The sequence below is a fragment of the Budorcas taxicolor genome, chromosome 12, assembly GCF_023091745.1.
Source record: "Budorcas taxicolor isolate Tak-1 chromosome 12, Takin1.1, whole genome shotgun sequence".
NCBI classification, from domain to species: Eukaryota; Metazoa; Chordata; class Mammalia; order Artiodactyla; family Bovidae; genus Budorcas; species Budorcas taxicolor.
Window position 1 is genome coordinate 18727715 of NC_068921.1, and position 17443 is coordinate 18745157.

Sequence of the window (17443 nt, forward strand, 5' to 3'; positions counted from 1 at the left end):
CAAATAGAGTAAGGGTGTTGGAGTTGGAATAATCTCCCAAATACCGGGAGGAATCCTTAAAAGGTTTAAACGACTCCATCCTCTCTTGCAGCCAGGTCTACAGAACTTCTAGGAAAGGCGTTGGTTCCGTTTCCTGAGACTGAAAGAGAAAGACGAGCCACAGGATCCTGCAGTTTCCCCTGTCTGTATTAGACCTTCAGATCAGGGGCCTGTTCCTTACATCTGACTTCATCTTTTCTGCTTGATATTCAAGTCTATTTTCTCTGGTTTTCTACCTTCTGGAGAAATGGAGAACAGCTGTTGGGGGACCTCCTGATCCCTGAAGGCTGAAGAATTCCCCCATTAACATTCTTTTTTTCAGACTAACTAACTCTCATTTCCATAACCTTTCTTAGGGTCTTATTTCTTATTCCTTTATTTTTATAGCTCTCTTTTGGATGTAGTTTCTTATAACGAGAAATGAATCAATGCCAAATATGACCAGAGAGTTCTTTCCCGTATTTTCTGAGACATTCTCCAATTAATATGGTCATCCCCATTTTTAAAACAACAGCTTTGCTGGCTATTGCTAATTTAGATTCAATTTGTGGTCCACATGTTCTTGGCTTATTGGGGAAAGCTGCTTGGTGTAAAGAAAATAGCTCCAGGCTAGAATACAGGGGCTTATGTTTTAGACCAATTTTGTCACAATTAAACTGTATATCTCCTTTTTTACTTTTTAAAATGCATTTTTTTGGCAACAGGAGAGGGCCCATTCGCAGGCACCAAGGACCTACCACAGCCAAAAGTAAAAATAAAAACCAAAATAAAATACCTAAGTATTTGAAATCCATTCTTAACATACTTTTCTTTTTTAACTTGGTGCATTTGCTCTGTAATATAATTACTAATAAACTTGGGTGTGTGTCTAGCTTCTTAAAAAAATGCATTTTGACACTGTTTGTTACATCTACAAAGTGAATCAGATGAACTTGTTGACCTTTAAATTCACTCCCACTATAAATTCTTATTCCTACTTCTTAAAATTTTGATTCATTTCAGATTTTTCAGTGAAGTAATCTAGACACCCACGGCACTTTATTTGTACATTTCTTAGAGCTGTTTCACTTTCTGCCTATAATATAATCTCTTTTTTAAAGTTTTTTTTTAATGTGGATCATGTTTTAAAGTCTTTATTGAATTTGTCACAATATTGTTTTATGTTTGGCTTTTTGACCATGAGGCACATGGGATCTTAGCTCTGGGACCAGGAATCAAACCTGCACCCCCTTCACTGGAAGACAGTGACTGCTCCTGACTGCCACGGAAGTCCCTGTAATATAATCTTTGTGTTGTACAATGCATGCCACAGCTTTCCTGCTAGACCAAAAACTCCTTAAAGGCAGAGCCCAAGTAACTCCATGACTGGCTTTGGCACCGTACTTCACAATAAACATTTGTTGAATGAGTCTGTGTGTGAATATTTAATGTTCCTCTGGCAAGTCAAAAGTAACAATTTGGGGAGTAGGCAAATTTGTCCTCTGTGCCCCTGTAGCTTTGTTTCTGGATCCCTGTCCCTCCCCTGTGGTGAGAAGCATCCACCGTTTGTACCGGCCTCTTGTGGATAGTCTGCCGCATGTTCCTGCATCAATGACAGGACTGATAACTACGGATAAACAAGATCGTTTTCCCCAGGAGGGACTCTGAGACTTTCAGGACTTTCAGTCAAAGAGAACAAAGACTCCACAGTGCTGGTCAGAAAGAAAGAAAGCCTAGGTTAGGAAATCAGATAAAAGTTTGAGTTGAAAAAGAAGTATTTGAAGCAGAAGGAGAACAGATCCCCTGAGCAGCCCAAAACAAAGAGATTAAACTCTTCCCAAAGGTTGCAGGCAGAAGCACGATATTAGGGGACTTCCCTGGTGCTCCTTTGGCTAAGACTCTGCAAACCCAGTGCATCGGGCCCAGGTTCAATCCCCGGTCAGGAAACTAGATCACGCGTGCTGTAACTACAGTTCACACAGCACAACTAAAATCTGGCAGAGCCAAATGAAAGAAAAAAGATATTTGGACTCAGGGAAATTGGGGAGAATGGTCTCAAAAGCTAGACACTTACTGGTTCTGGGAACCCATGATTTCCTCGCTTGTAATACTTCGAACTTCTATTGACTCACTGGCTGGAGACAGCCTGTATTACAGCAGACCAGAGACCAGAAGGGCATGGAGTGAGTATTGTCACGATGACAACTTACAAATTGGAGTCGGGGGTTAGGGTGAGAGATTGAAGGGCTTCCGGGCTGAAAGTGCAACATGGCGGCCCCCAGTGCTCTGCGGAACACACTGATAATGGGCTGTCTGATGCTTCTGCCTCCATCCCAGGAGGTCAGCAGTAGGCACAGCTAACTGCTGCTGACCATTCTTTATGCTCTTTTCTTGGAAGAAATTGGGTAGGCCTAATAAAAATCCAGAATCACTGCATATGGTGATTGCAGCCATGAAATTAAAAGATGCTTACTCCTTGGAAGAAAAGTTAAGTGTAGTTGCTCAGTCATGTCCAACTCTTTGCGACCCCACAGACTATAGCCTACCAGGCTTCTCTGTCCATGGGATTTTCCAGGCAATAGTACTGGAGTGGATTGCCATTTCCTTCTCCAGGGGATCTTCCCAACCCAGGGCTCAAACCCAGGTCTCCCGCATTGTAGACAGACGCTTAACCGTCCGAGCCACCAGGGAAGTTGAAAGTTATGACCAACCTAGATAGCATATTGAAAAGCAGAGACATTACTTTGCCAACAAAGGTCCATCTAGTCAAAGCTATGGTTTTTCCTGTGGTCATGTATGGATGTGAGAGTTGGACTGTGAAGAAGGCTGAGTGCCGAAGAATTGATGCCTTTGAACTGTGGTGTTGGAGAAGACTCTTGAGAGTCCCTTGGACTGCAAGGAGATCCAGCCAGTCCATTCTGAAGGAGATCAGCCCTGGGATTTCTTTGGAGGGAATGATGCTCAGGCTGAAACTCCAGTACTCTGGCCACCTCATGTGAAGAGTTGACTCATTGGAAAAGACTCTGATGCTGGGAGGGATTGGGGGCAGGAGGAGAAGGGGATGACAGAGGATGAGATGGCTGGATGGCATCACTGACTGGATGGACGCGAGTCTGAGTGAACTGCGGGAGTTGGTGATGGACAGGGAGGCCTGGCATGCTGCAATTCATGGGGTTGAAAAGAGTCGGACATGACTGAGTGACTGAACTGAACTGAAGTGAATAAAAAACAGATTGCAATTTATTTTTAATCTTTCTTAGGTCTTTGACTCAGTGGAATAGAATTCAATGTGGGTGAGAGTACCAGAATTCAACAGAGACACCACAGATATTGACGTTCACACAGAGGTTGCCGCCCAGTACCTTCTATAAGCCAGAGATTCAGGGGTGACCTGGCCAAACCAATAAAATTTTGTGTGAAAACCACCGCTTTGTGACAACCTAGAGGGGTAGGATGGGGAGGGAGGTGGGAGGGAGGTTTAAGAGAAAGGGGACAAGTATATACCGATGATGATTTGTGTTGATATATGGCAGAAACCACCACAATATTGTAAAGTGATTATCCTTCAGTTAAAAATAAAATTAAAAAAAATTTGTGTGTAGAGTGAAGATATGTTCTGAGTACCAGAGTCACACTCCGCTCCCCATCCCCCTTGTTTTCAGCTCATATTGGAACAATTTGATGCTGCTTCTGATGAGCTTGAGGCCAAGGACTCTAAAAAACAGTACAAAAAGCACCTTCTTATCTGAAGATGATACAATTTTATTAACACAGGCTAGAAATGGCCTTCCAAGAAAATTGTCCTTGTCATTTGGTAACTTCCTGAAAGAATGGTCACAAATGAACTGTTCTAAGATCAAGGGCATCATTTCTAGTAATCAACTCCTAGCTTCCTCCAGATGTATTCCAGAGTCAGTGAAGCATCTTGTTCTAAGTACAGTCTCTGGGGTTACTCTACAGGAGTTTGAAACCTGGTTCTACCTCGTAGTCATTGGATGACATTTCTTTAACAGCTCTTGGCCTCAGTTTGTTCATCTGTACATTGGGAATATAATAATAATGATTCATATTTCATAAGGTTGTTGTCAAGATTGAAGGTATTTACGCATAAAATGTTTAAAACAGTGCTCAAGAAATATTGCTCAGTTGCTTCAGTTGTGTCTGACTCTGCAACCCCATGAAACATAGCCTACCAGGCTCCTCTGTCCATGAGCTTTTCCTGGCAAGAATACTGCAGTGGGTTGCCATTTCCTTTTCCAGGGGATCTACCCAACCCAGAGATCGAACCTGAGTCTCCTGCATCTCCTACACTGCAGATGGATTCTTAACTTCTGAGCCACCAGGGAAGCCCCAAGAAATATTAACTATCTATATATGGACCATGTCCTGCCTACCAGAGGATATCATCTGGTAACACACAGTTGCTCACCTCTCGAGAAACTAAAAAAGCCCAATGACTCAAAGCAAAGGATTCTGTAGGTTTTATTACTGTGTAGCTTTCGTTGGCAATTTTGGTTGCTGCTGTTGTGTGATTCAGATGTTTAACAGTCTATTTGGTTATGTCTACTTTAAAATATTTCTCAAATTAGAATTATTGCAGCAGTGCTCAATGGTGAAAAACTTGAAAATCTCTCTCACCTATAGGTCTGTGAGGTAGTGAACATTCAAAATAACATCCTGAGGACACTCTTGGCCCAGCCCTCCCTTGGTTCAACTCGAAGCGACAGTGGGGGTGGTTTCTATTTAGGCATGGTCCTTGTCTGGTTCCTAAATTTTTGTAACAGTATATCAGTGCTACCTCCAGATTGATTTTTGAAACGTATGGTTTTGTATTAGACTTGTAATGTTGGAGAGCTGCATTCCAGATATTCATCAGAGGGTATGATTTCTAGCATATTGCTGCAAGTTATAAAGATACCAAAAGCCTTGCTGAGAAAAATAATATTCATGGAGGATTGTGTGTCTTTCCATTCTCTTAGGTCAGTGGTTTCCCAGATATTTATATTTCACAGGCTAGTTAAAAAAAAAAATTTTTTTAATGCTGTTTACTGACATAGGTTGCTAACTTATTTTTACCAAGTAAGGATATAACAAAAGGACAGTCTTTTTTTTTTTTTTTTTTCTTTTAAAGACAGTATTTTAAACTGAAGTCTTATGGAAAGTTAGTGTTATGGAAAATTCACTAGTGACTGCACTGTTTTTTTAATTTTCATCATGAACCCATGGAACTTTCATCACTGCCTGCCAGACTGGCACTTGAGAACAGCTAGATAATTTATAACTTATCCCTGGATGAAACCAGATCACTAGTGACTTAACACCTGGGATGTATCATGGCAGGTACCTGAAAAGTACTTCTATTGAATTGCACTTTGATATAATCCTCTTGGCTAAGTGAAGAGTATGATCAAAAGGGGTCCTTTGAAGTGAGTCACTTCATTTAGTCCAAAGATGTTGCAAAGACATAATTGTTTACATTATCCAGAGTTTTCTCTTGGAAGACCTACTAAAGAATTCTCACTCTGGCCTTAATGACCAAAGGACCTGGACTTATCTAAGCAACAGATTAACTCTTTATTTTTTATGTTATATGACTCCCTTTAGCCCCCTTCACACATTCTCCTAGAAGTTTTTAACTCAATTATATAACACATCTCTGGAAGCACATAGCTTTCAGGAAATCTAATTTGCACATTTGCCTTGCTCCCGGTTCCATCCTCTTCTACCATCATTTTCCCTTTGCCTCACTTTTTTTCAATCCCTCTGGCCTTGCTGCACTACTTATTTCTTTGAAAGCCATCTTAAATCCTTTCCAGAGCTAGTTGAGATATACTTAAGTACATAAACTAGTGAACAGAGGCCCACCTGTGTCCTAGATAGGGCTTCATGAGGACTTCTAGCTGCCAGGGGACCATATTTAGAACTTGTCTGCACAGATTTCTCAGGGGTGATTGGACACAAAATCTGCACATATAGCCCATTAAGATGCTGACAGCCTGATTGCTGTCCTGCTTCATATTTTAACAGGAGCTATCAAGGCCTTAGGGGCTTCTCTGGTGGCACAGTGGTAAAGAATCAGCCTGCCAATGCAGGAGATGCCGGTTCAATCCCTGGGTTGGGAAGATCCCCTGGAGGAGGAAATCTCCAAAATCCCCTAGAGAGGCAACCCACTCCAGTATTCTTGCCTGGGAAATCTCATGGACAGAGGAGTCTGGTGGGCTACAGTCCACGGGGTCGCAAAGAGTCAGACACAAATTAGCACCTGAGTATGCCTGCAAGCATCAAGGCCTCACCTTATGTAAATGAAGTAGGAGTTTCAAGTGCTGTAGAAAAGCCAATAGAAAGATGCTTGGGGAAAACAGCCCTTAAATTAGTCTTTGTCCAATCACAGATAGCAGTCTATTACAGGGTTATAAAGTTAGAGTTATGACTAACTTTTTTATTGGGATGAACTTTTTGGTCAACCCAATATTTTTTTTTTTTTAATATTTAAGTTCTATGGAAAATTAGCTTTATGAAACATAAATAGAACCAACCCACAGAGTGTATGTCTATGTATATGCATATACATTTGGAAAGAGAGAGAAAGCAAGGAGCAGGGGAAGAGGGAGTCAGAGAGAGAGAGAGAGAAGGGGAGAGATTATTTTAAGGAATTGGCTCACAAGATTGTAGAGGCTTGGTAAGTCCAAAAGTTGCAGAACAGGCTAGCAGGCTGGAGACTCAGAGAAGAACTGATGTTGCCGTTTGAGTCCAAAGGCAGAATTTTCTCTTCCTCAGGGAAAGTCATTCTTCACTTAAGACTTTCAACTGATTAGATGAGGCTCACACACATTGCAGGGAGCAATCTGCTCTACTACAAGCCAATTTAAATGTTAAATGTCCACTGATTTAAATGTTAATGTCTTCCATAAAACATCTTCACAGAAATACCTAAAGTACTGTTTAACCAAATATCTGGACATGTGGCCCGGCCAAGTTAACAAGTAAAATCAACTATCACATGCACCTTAGTTTACATTCACACAGATGAAGGAAAATAGTGGGTTTTGCCTAAACTACACAAGTTACTGTGGTCATAAAGAGCAGATTCTAAAAGACTGAGCCAGTGGTGTGATGGAGCCAGCTCCTCTTGGCTCTTGATTGCTGACTGTGCCAGCAATCAAGTGATGTCAAGTCAATGACATCACTCTGGGAGCATGGAATCATCCATGGGCAAGAGACTTTATAAACTGGGAGGAGAGCAGGGAGGTGGGAATCAAACAGCTGACCTACCATCATGCCATTGGATGTATCAGCTTTTTAATATGTGTTAATCAGTCTGTTATTTGGCATAACAGGCATGCTAACAAGTCCAAAAATGGGGTATTTATAATTCTAACAATAAAAATAAAGCCCAAATAGTTTCAAAACATCCATTGGTTTCTCTTACTCACACTTTCAAACTGGCAGAACAAACAGTAACTAATACTGTCAGCTGATAGTGGCTCATTATGCTAACTGTTGTGATACCTTATGTGAATTGATCCATATGGAGACAGCACATTTACTATTATTCAGTTGGCTTAAAAAACAATTGTTGCATTACTATAGGAACACAACTGGCAAAATCCAACCTATGGGGAAGTGTGTAATGACCGTACAATCAGTTTTTTCAACAGATCTACTGAGAGAGAAACTTAAAGTTTAGAGCAGCACTTCCAAACTTTTTATCAGAATCACTTAGAAGGCAGCTTGCAGTGTCCCACCTTCAAAGTTTCTGACTCAGTAGGTCTTGGCTACTAATGCCAGAGAAACTGCATTTCTAAGAAGATCCTAGCTGGTACTAATGATGCTTATCTGGGACCCACACTTTGAGAATCACTGGATTAGTGACTTAGGAGACCAATTTACAGATTACAGTATATGGACCTTGCATGCATGCATGCTAGGTCACTTCAGTTATCCGACTCTTTGCAACCCTATGGACAGGCTCCTCTGTCCATGGAATTCTCCAGGCAAGAATACTGGAGTGGTTGCCACGCCCTCCTCCAGGGGATCCTCCAGACCCAGGGATCGAACCCGTGTCTCTTATGTCTCCTGTATTGGCAGGTGGGTTCTTTACCGCTAGCACCGGTATGGACCCTAAACAAGCTGTGGAAACTTTAGATAATTGGAAAAATATGACTAGTGACTATTTGCTAACATTAATCAATTGTTCTCTTCTTTAGGCATGATAATTATGTTCTGATTGTGCTTTTATTAAAAAGTACTTACATCTTAGAGATATACACTAAAGCATTAGAGTTGAATTGATATGATGTGTGGGATTTACTGCAGAACAATCTACAGAGTGGTAGTGAGTAGCAGAAACACTGCAGAAAAAAACCAGATTGGCCAGAGTGAATAACTGTTGATTATGGGTGATGGGTAACTGTTATTGCATGTTATTCTCTCTGCTTTTGTGTATTCCACTGTAAAAAGTTTTCAAAAGAAAGAAGTGCACACGAATCCTTTTCAAAGTTCCTTTCACTTCTCCAGATATGCCATCTTTATTTTTTAATTACTTTTCATTATAAAAAGGGCTTCCCAGGTGGCTCTAGTGGTAAAGATCCCGCTTACCAAAGCAGGAGACATAAAAGAGACAAGGGTTTGATCCCTGGATTGGGAAGATCCCCTGGAGGAGGGCATGGCAACCCACTCCAGAATTCTTGCCTGCAGAATCCCATGGGCGAAGGAGCCTGGTGGCTACAGTCCATAGGGTCGCAAAGAGTAGGACACAAAACAACTCAACACACACGCATTATAAAAACCAAGGCAGAGATGTCATTCATAAAAAGGGCAAAACTTAGAAAAGCAAACAACCCAATCAAAAAGTAGGAAAGGGACCTGGAGACATTTCTCCAAAGAAGACATACAGATGGCTAACAAGCACTTGAAAAGATGCTAAACATCACTCACTATTAAAGAAATGCAAATCAAAACTGCAATGAGATACCGCCTCACATCAGTCAGAATGGCCATCATCAAAAAATCTACAAGCAATAAATGCTGGAAAGGGTGTGGAGAAAAGGGAACACTCTTGCATTGCTGGCGGGAATGTAAACTGAGACAGCCACTATGGAAGATGGTATGGAGATTCCTTAAAAAGCTAGGAACAAAACCACCATGTGACCCAGCAATCCCAGTCCTAGGCACATACCCTGAGGAAACCAAAACTGAAAAAGACACATGTACCCCAATGTTCATTGCAGCACTATTTACAATAGCTAGAACATGGACGCAACCTAGATGTCCATCGACAGGTGAATGGATAAAGAAACTGCGGTACAGATACACAATGGACTATTACTCCACCATAAAAAGGAACATATTTGAGTCAGTTCTAATGAGGTGAATGAACATTATACAGAGTGAAGTAAGTCAAAAAGAGAAATATAAATACCACATACTGACACATATACATGGAATCTAAAAAGATGGCACTGATGGATTTATTTTCAGGGCAGCAATGGAGAAACAGACATAGAGAACAGACCTATGAACATGGGGGAGGAGAGGCAGGAGAAGGGGATATGTATGGAGAGAATAACATGGAAATTTACATTACCATATGTAAAACAGATAGCCCATGGGAATTTGCTGTATGACTCAGGGAATTCAAATTGGGGCTCTGTGACACTCTAAAGGGTGGGATGGGGAGGGAGATAGGAGGGAGGTTCAGGAGGGAGGGGACATGGGTGTACCTATGGCTGATACTTGCTGATGTATGACAGAAAACCACAAAACTCTGTAAAGCAATTATCCTTCAATTAAAAAATTAAAAAGAAAAAAAGGGCAAAACTTTCCTTAATTATTTTTTAATCAGAAAATGCAATCACATCCTGTTACAACTCAGAGTCAAGAATGCTAAATGCTTACAGCACTTCCATCTGTCAGGGTGCACATGCGGGCATCATCTGCCCAGCGTAGACTCTGCCCTCTCTACTCCTCACTTCTCCCCTTTTCACAGCAAACCTGCCCTACTTACTCCATGATGACACCCAGGAGCCGCACTGAGCCAGGAGGCTGCTTCCCAACAATCTGCAAAGACTGGGAATGAGAGGGACCCAAAGATTGACGCTCCTTCCTGCTGTGACATCACAGCTGGGGTCTGATCAGGTACAATACCCACAAATTTTATTGCAAATAGAAAAAAAAAAAAAAAAAGGAACAGAAAGACATGGTAAAAAGAAATTTGATTTAAATAGAGCAGGGCTTTTCTTTGTATGAGCATGTTTCCTCCTTCCCCAGAGGTAACCACTGACCACAGCATTTTAGAACCGGAAGAAACCCTGAGCATATCTATAGTCTCTACTCTTCATTTCATAAAGGAAGAAATTGATACCCAGAGAAAGCAAATGATTTGGCTAGCATGAAAAAACTAGCTATTGGCAGAACCTTTCCTGAATTTTCCAAGTTTTTTGGTTAAATGAAAGGAAAAATAGGAAGGAGAAAATGAAGGGTAAACTCCTGGAGTAGCTGTATTCCAGCACTTGTCCATGGATTGAATTTTTGAAATGAAATTCTAGGTACCCGTTAATGTTTTGTTCTATAATTGGAAATAGAGTTGAGAGTACAGTCTATCCATGAACTCAGCTGAAAGCATTTGCAGGACTCCCCGGGTGGTCCAGTGGCTACGATTCCACACTCCCAATGCAGGGGGCCTGGGTTCAATCCCTGGCTGGAGAACTAGATCCCAAATGCTGTAACTAAAGATCCCCTGGGCTGCAACTAAGACCCTGTGCAGCTAAATAAATAAGTATTTTTTTTAAAAAAAGAAAGAAAACACTTGGTAATTTAAGAGTTAAAGAGGGAAGTAGACACTCCTGGACTGCTGTTGCTCCTGGGATACAGTGCTGAAAATAACAGTCCCTGTAATACTTCTCAGCCAGTAAAGACAATTACTAACAGTTTGGAGCACTCTGCACATTTTGGAGCCTCTAAATGTGTATTGCTGCCTGCCACACTGTTCCCACAACTCAGCAAGGAAAATTCTACTGTCCTCACTGGGTAGATGTGAAACAGAGGTTCAGAAAAGTTAATGTGGTACCCAGGTTTAGTATTGAGAAGGGGTCTAAGCTGTCATTCCCCACTCTTGATAACAGTACTTTTCCTAAGACCACTGGGCTGTACCTACAGGTTGTATCCTACAAAGGAGCCCCAAGCTGTGAGTGTAGGTCGTGGCGGGGATTAGAGATAAAAGTGTAGCCCAGGCTGAGCTTTCCAAGCCATGGAGCTGACTCTGTCTGAAGGAGGCAAACTCTAAAAAAAATTATTTATTTGGCTGAGCCAGGTCTTAGTTGTGGCATTCAGGCACAGTTTTTAAATCCACTGAAAGGTACTTCATCAGTGGCACAAGAACCTCTCCAATCAATTTCCATGCCTTGGGTATCCTTATGTGAGCCAACGTTTCTGTAATGCCCTTGTGTCTGAATCACTAGTTGCCTCATAGACACAGAACTGCCACTGTAAATTTGTCCAAAGAGGCTGCTATATAAATATTTCATGATGGGAAGTGATGCCTGGGCTTGGGTGGGCACAGAAATGCACTGCTGTGGGCACAAGTAACTTTAGGGGGTGATGACGGTGTTCTCAAACTGGATTGATGTGATAGGTGCACAACTGGATACGTTTGCTAAAAATGACCAAGCTGTTCATTTGCAGTGAGTGAATTACACCTATGTAAAGTTATGAAGAAGGAAATGGCTACCCTCTCCAGTATTCTTGCCTGGAGAATCCCACGTACAGAGGAATCTGGCAGGCTGCAGTTCATGAGGTCAAAAAGAAACAGGACTGAGCGACTAACACACACAAAGTTACATAAAGTATACCTTAATAGGCTGACTCTCTTTAATGTGATGACCAGATCGGCAATTCCTTAAGTTGGAGTCACTCTAAACAGTCACTCTGCAAAGATAGAACATGTCCAGGAATAAACAAAGTCATGATGCAATCAGATGATTACATGAGATCTAGAGACTTCCAGATCAGGGCCGCCTCCTGGGGCTGGGGAGACCTGTGGAGCCACACAAAGCCCCGCTGCTCAGAAGGGCCCCACCCTCCGTTTTATGCTGTGATTGCCATCCGTCTTGAACTTCTTCATTATTTCATCTTTTAACTTGCGTTCTGTAAGCGAAGGCCACAAGATATCGGAGCAGAGGGGGGAAGTGCAGTATGTGTGCCCAGAATCCCCTGCCGCCCCCTTCCCACACAGCAAAAAGACTCCTGATGTCCAATAAGCGCAGAGTTCTGGTGACCCCCGACGCATGGGGCTTCTGCAAGGCTCAGAAGGACCAGAAGGTAAGCGGGTTCCTTCTACAACTAAGTAGGTGGGAGGAGGGGAATGACAGCCCCCGAGATACCACCCTTTCTCTTTGAAATGGAACTCGCTTCCAACACAGAAAGATGGCAAAGGAGTTGTAAGAAGTAGGAACAACCAAGAAAACCTATCCTATCCACTCTCCTATCCACTCAGACTTGCGTAACTTCCGCGTATCGGCTAACTACTTCCGCTAAAGATGACGACATAGAAGAAAGGGAAGGCCAGGACCCTCTCTGGGTCCCTTTCCTTTGCATCCTTTCTTACTCATCAGTAAAGTGAAGATAGAAGGTGTTCATCGGAGGTACTCATATCAAGAAGTGAAATGAAAACAGCTGAGTTTAGTGTGTGCCCTGTACCCACCTTTCTAAGAATGAAAGACATATGCATGTGACCCCTATGTTCTAATTGCATATCGTGATTCCACAGAAGTTAAACGCTGTCATGTTTGTATTTTAAAATTACATAATGTAAAGACGAATGATAAAATTCACATTAATAATTTAAAATTCTGATTTCACTTAGAATGATATTAAATAGCAAATTTAAAAGCAAATTTTAAACCTCTGGGACTTCCCTGGTGGTCCAGTGGTTGAGACTCCTCCACCCTTCCTTTACAAGGGGCACAGGTTCAACCCCTAGTCAGAGAACTAAGATCCCATGAGCCATGTGGCACAATAACAACAACAAGCATGATATAACAACAACAAAAAAAACCCACCACGACAGCTTGAGAACACTTGGAAGAAAGGAAATGTGCCATGTTACATACCTTTCATAGCTCCTGCCATTTGAACAAGGGGTCCTACGTTTTCATTTTACACTGGGCCTCACTGTGAAGCCAACCCTATTAAAGACAATTGTTCAACCTCCCATTTCACGTCTGACAGAACTGAGGCTGGAAGACACTGTGCCCAAGATCAGTTAGAAACAGATCAGGTTCTACAGCTCAGGTCCAACTCTGGGCCAGTGCTCTTCCTGTCATTCTTGAGGCTGGGAAAAAAAAAAAAATCCCGAAAGACCAAATTAGCTTAAAACTAGGGATTCCCACCTGCTGTACTCACTCACTTCAGTTGTGTCTGACTCTGTGACCTCTGCGACCCCATGGACTCCTCTGTGCCACCAGGGGCTCCCACCAGGCTCCTCTGTCCATGGGATTCTCCAGGCAAGAATACTGGAGTGGGTTGCCATTTCCTTCTCCAGGGGCTCTTTCTGACCCAGGGATTGAACTCAACCAAGTTAGACACATTTGCTTCAGATGGTTCTCAAAGGGTTTGCAGATGGCATTGTGGCATTGTGTTTAGAGCAAGTAAGCATATTTCTGAGCCTTGAATTTCCCCTCACTAGAGAACTTAAATAGTATATAAAGACAGCATTGAGAGTAATCATGGGAAACCATTAAGGCTAAATATCCGGTTGTATAGCCAGTTGGTTTCCAGCTAGGTTTGGAAGACAAAAATACCTACGCTGTATTTAAATGTGGACAGGGGAGGGCCTCAGCCCTGTTTCCTTGAGTATTATATGGTCACTGCCCATAGTGGACACTGGGGTCAGATGACCACACTGGACAACAAGGAACAGAAGATTTACTCCTCCTCTGATGTGAGCGATCGTCTTGGTAGTCAGAGACAGAAATGTAATTACAACCTGCCCTCTACTTTTCGAATTCACAAGCAGTAATTATCAGAAGCAAACTCTTTACCACCTTCAGGGAAACCTAGAGATTTCTTGTGTATTTAGAATCACAATATATGATTTACAAAAATAACCAGAACAAAACCCTAGATAAATCTAGTCTGAGTTTTAAAGATTCTTCTTGGTTAAATGTGTTGCAGATTAAATCTCCCAGTAGCCCTACATGCTTCAAGTCCCATCCCGTATGCTGTATTCATTCCCCACACACCAGTTTCCCTTCCTCTTCTCCCTGTATTCCATGTGGTGTCACAGACTGACTATCAGCTCCTACAAAGTGGCCAGAAAGGCCAAATTACAGTCAGGGACTGGGCGAGGGGAGTGACAATCCTGAAAACTTTTACTGAGCACTTACTATTTGCTGAGCACTGCACCAAGAGCTCTATGTTCATTATCTCAAGGAATCCTCACAACAGTTCTATAAGACGCGTGTGTGTTCGGTTGTGTCTGACTCTTTGCAACCGCAGGGACTGTAACCCACCAGGCTCCTCTGTCCATGGGATTTTTCAGACAAGAATACTGGAGGGGGTTGACATTTCCTACTCCAGGGGATCTTCCTGACCCAGAAATGGAATCTGAGTCTCCTGTGTCTCCTGCATTGGCAGGCAGATTCCTTACCACTGTGCCCCCTGGGAAGCCCCACAGCAGTTCCATAAGGTAGGAAAAATGAGGAATCAAAGTCACAGACAGAAGCAACACAAAGAGGCCCCCTAGGTCACACCAAATCTGGAATTCAACCAGATATCGGTTATCTAACAGTCAGGTTAACACACCATTGACTGGGGGATTTTTGCAGAAACCAATGCCTGTGGCGTTAATGTCTCCAGTCAATAATGTGTTATGATATTCAGATGTCTGTGCATTTATTTTTCCTTTTACCTCCACCTTATATTTTTTTACTCATTTCACCTGCTCATCATTATAGCATCCTAACAGTGAGACCTGGGGAATTCCTCTTTCAGTATCCTATCATTTTGCCTTTTCATACTGCTCATGGGGTTCTCAAGGCAAGAATATTGAAGTGGTTTGCCATTCCCTTCTCCAGTGGACCACATTCTGTCAGACCTCTCCACCAAGACCCAGCCGTCTTGGGTGCCCCACACAGCATGGCTTAGTTTCATTGAGTTAGACAAGGCTGTGGTCCATGTGATCAGATTGGCTAGTTTTCTGTGATTATGGTTTTAGTGTGTCTGCCCTCTGATGCCCTCTCTCAACACTCACTGTTTTACTTGGGTATTCTTGCCTTGAGAACCCCATGAACAGTATGAAAAAGCAAAATGATAGGATACTGAAAGAGGAACTCCCCAGGTCGGTAGGTGCCCAATATGCTACTGGAGATCAGTGGAGAAATAAATCCAGAAAGAATGAAGGGATGGAGCCAAAGCAAAAACAATACCCAGTTGTGGATGTGACTGGTGATAGAAGCAAGGTCCAATGCTGTAAAGAGCAATATTGCCTAGGAACCTGGAATGTTAAGACCATGAATCAAGGCAAATTGGAAGTGGTCAAACAGGAGATGGCAAGAGAGAACGTCGACATTCTAGGAATCAGGGAACTGAAATGGATTGGAATGGGTGAATGTAACTCAGATGACCATTATATCTACTACTGTGGGCAGGAATCCCTTAGAAGAAATGGAGTAGCCATCATGGTCAACAAAAGAGTCAGAAACACAGTACTTGGATGCAATCTCAAAAATGACAGAATGATCTCTGTTGATTTCCAAGGCAAACCATTCAATATTGTGGTGATCCAAGCCTATGCCCCAACCAGTAACACTGAAGAAGCTGAAGTTGAATGGTTCTATGAAGACCTACAAGATCTTTTAGAACTAGCACCCAAAAAAGATGTCCTTTTCATTATAGGAGACTGGAATGCAAAAGTAGGAAGTAAAAAAACATCGGGAGTAACAGGCAAATTTGGCTTTGGAGTATGGAATGAAGCAGGGCAACGGCTAATAGAGTTTTTCCAAGAAAATGCACTGGTCATAGCAAACACCCTCTTCCAACAACACAAGAGAAGACTCTACACGTGGACATCACCAGATGGTCAACATCGAAATCAGATTGATTGTATTCTTTGCAGCCAAAGGTGGAGAAGCTCTATACAGTCAGCAAAAACAAGACCAGGAGCTGACTGTGGCTCAGATCATGAATTCCTTATTGCCAGACTCAGACTTAAATTGAAGAAAGTAGGGAAAACCACTAGCCCATTCAGGTATGACCTAAATCAAATCCCTTATGATTATACAGTGGAAGTGAGAAATAGATTTAAGGGACTAGATCTGATAGAGTGCCTGATGAACTATGGACGGAGGTTTGTGACATTGTACAGGAGACAGGGATCAAGACCATCACCATGGAAAAGACATGCAAAAAAGCAAAATGGCTATCTGAGAAGGGCTTACAAATAGCTGTGAAAAGAAGAGAAGCGAAAAGGAAAGGAGAAAAGGAAAGATATTCCCATTTAGGGAAGATATTTTGGAACTCTGGAATGCAGAGTTCCAAAGAATAGCAAGGAGAGATAAGAAAGCCTTCCTCAGGGATCAATGCAAAGAAATAGAGGAAAACAACAGAATGGGAAAAACTAGAGATCTCTTCAAGAAAATTAGAGATACGAAGGGAACATTTCATGCAAAGATGGGCTCGATAAGGACAGAAATGGTATGGACCTAACAGAAGCAGAAGATATTAAGAAGAGGTGGCAAGAATACAGAGAAGAACTGTACAAAAAAGATCTTCATGACCCAGATAATCACGATGGTGTGATCAGTTACCTAGAGCCAGACATCCTGGAATGTGAAGTCAAGTGGGCTTTAGAGAGCATCACTATGAACAAAGCTAGTGGAGGTGATGGAATTCCAGTTGAGATATTTCAAATCCTGAAAGATGATGCTGTGAAAGTGCTGCACTCGATATTTCAGCAAATTTGGAAAACTCAGCAGTGGCCACAGGACTGGAAAAGGTCAGTTTTCATTCCAATCCCAAAGAAAGGCAATGCCAAAGAAGGCTCAAACTACTGCACAACTGCACTCATCTCACACGCTAACAAAGTAATGCTCAAAATTCTCCAAGCCAGGTTTTAGCAATATGTGAACCATGAACTTCCAGATGTTCAAGCTGGTTTTAGAAAAGGCAGAGGAACCAGAGGTTAAATTGCCAACATCCACTGGATCATGGAAAAAGCAAGAGAGTTCCAGAAAAACATCTATTTCTGCTTTATTGACTATACCAAAGCCTTTGACTGTGTGGATCACAATAAACTGTGGAAAATTCTGAAAGAGATGGAAATACCAGACCACCTGACCTGCCTCCTGAGAAACCCATATGCAGGTCAGGAAACAACAGTTAGAACTGGACATGGAACAACAGACTGGTTCCAAATAGGAAAAGGAGT

General features: G+C 42.2%; 1 pseudogene; it reads left to right on the plus strand.

Moving 5' to 3' along the window:
* The first annotated feature begins 2286 nt into the window (after positions 1-2286).
* The window catches only part of LOC128057879 (calcium-responsive transactivator-like), a 44675-nt pseudogene continuing 29518 nt past the window's right edge, over positions 2287-17443 (plus strand).